Genomic DNA, 2402 nt, shown 5'->3' on the forward strand with positions numbered 1-2402 from the left:
AATTCACCAAAACAAGTGTCAGTGAAAATGTGTCCACTATTGAACTAATCATTATTGTCTATAAACAGAAACAGATAAAGGCGCCCATGAAAAAACTATTGCAACCTATAAATATATGTGTTCCATAGGCCTTTCCCCTTTCAGAGTACTAAGGTTGTGCCTTGGAGGTATGAAACTATTGCTTTTATGGGGGGAAATCCCATAGAAATATCTAAGTCAAAAATCATCAACATAGCAAGAAATGGGGGAAGGACCCATATTGCTCATATGTTCGCCCCAAAATTCACAACGAAACCAGATCCACCTACAAAAACTCTCCCAAAGGAGAAAAGTATACCAGTAGCGTCTCCTCATAAGGAGGGGGTACCAACATCCATTCCTCATAAAAATGTTACACCAGTTGCTCTATCCAAGGTGAAGGATGTTATGAACCAGCCAAGAGAAGTTATTCCTCCCAAGGGGAAAATAGTAATGGACATAGAGGCACAACCAAAACCTCACAGAGAGAATATCTCTCCCGATAAAAGTCAGGAATTCCTCAGGCTAATTCGGAAGAGAGACTTCAAGATTATGGATCAATTTAGTCAAACACCATCTAAAATACAGGTCATGTCACTACTCTTAAGCTCAGAGACTCATATAACAGCTTTGATGAAGGTGTTTAATGTTGCCCATGTAATGCAAGATATCACTGTTGACTAGTTCGGCGAAGTGGTCGCAAATACTACAGCTAGTCGTTACCTGAGATTCAATGATGTTGAGTTACCAAGTGGGGGAGGTTCCCACGACAAGGTGTTGCATATCTCTATTACGTGCATAAACACTTTCCTACCAGAGTTCTTGTAGATACCAGTTTCTCGCTCAATGTAATGCTAAAGAACACGTTGAATAAACTATTAGTTAAAGGAGCATAAGTACGAGCTAGTTCATTAATCGTAAGAGCTTTTGATGGTTTTAGAGGGCAAGTGATTCGTGAGATCGATTTACCAATTCGGGTTGGACCCCATCTGTTTACCATTATGTTCTAAGTGATGGAAATTAACCCTACTTACAGTTGTTTACTTGGGAGACCATGGATTCATGTTGTTGGGGCAATAACTTCTACGTTGCATAAAAAGCTAAAATTCACAATGGAAGACAAGTTGGTTATTATCTTCGGTGAAGAAGACCTACTTATAAGCGAGTTATCATCATTTCGATACGTTGAAACTAACGAGGATGCAATGGAGGTCCCCTTTCATTGCCTGGAATTTGATAATGTCAATGTCACCATGTCTAATCTTGATAATGCACCAAAATTGATCATGTCTTCACCGAAGAACACTAAAGAGACCCATTGAAAAAGGTAACTCTGCTGGTTGGGGACAAGTGTTAGACATCACTGAGAAGAATAATCGATTTAGTATTGGCTACCATCAATCATAAAGCATGTCTGATCCTAAAGACCAAATTTTTTTTTTGTCATATCCAGAAGGTGTTTAGTAGTGTTGGGTTCCAACATGACAACCTAGGGGAAGTCGTGGGAGATGCAAGCGAAGAAATTCCAAGCTTCATGCGCCGGTGTCCACCTGGCTTCACGTTGAATAACTGAACAACTTTTGTGGTTCCTGCTGTCTTTTCAACATCAAAGTAATGCATTTGTATTTTCTAAATCCCTTGTTCTCGCTCGAGGCAAGAGGATAGCTTTGTAAAGGGCCTCCATATGTTTAAAAGCATTATATTTCAATAAAATAAAAATTATTTTGCATTCAAAATCGCGTTCCTTTTCTTTTCTTTATTTTTATTTTTTCACAAGTAAATGGCAAAAACTTCTTTTTCTTTACCTTTTCAGAAGCATAATTCTAAAATAGAATCCCATCAACATGCAAACACAATGAATCCATTTATAACAACACGACTATAATCTCATGTAACCCTAAGCTCCCAATTAACCACGCCGAAGACGACGGTGAGGAAGATTATGAATTGTTGGCTGAACTAGCCACGCTCTTTGAGCAAGAACAAAAAGAGATTCAGTCACACCAATAGCCAGTATAGGTCATTAATTTGGGGATTGAAGAATCCGTAAAGGAGTTAAAGATTGGGGCATCTCTAGAGAAACATTTGCGTACAAAGTTGGTCAAGTTACTGCAAGAGTATGTGGATGTCTTCGCCTGGTCGTATCAAGATATGTCTAGTTTAGACACGAACGTTGTTGAGCATCACTTACCACTTAAGCCTGAATATCTGTCTGTCAAGCAAAAGATCATAATGACAAAACCAAACAAGGCACTCAAGATCAGAGCAGAGGTTAAAAAACTATTTGATGTTGGATTCTTGGCTATATCTGAGTATCCTCATTGGGTTACAAACATAGTACAAATCCCTAAAGAGGATGGTAAGGTTAGAGCGCGTGTGGACTA

This window comes from Lathyrus oleraceus, chromosome 1, assembly GCF_024323335.1.
Source record: "Lathyrus oleraceus cultivar Zhongwan6 chromosome 1, CAAS_Psat_ZW6_1.0, whole genome shotgun sequence".
Lineage (NCBI taxonomy): Eukaryota > Viridiplantae > Streptophyta > Magnoliopsida > Fabales > Fabaceae > Lathyrus > Lathyrus oleraceus.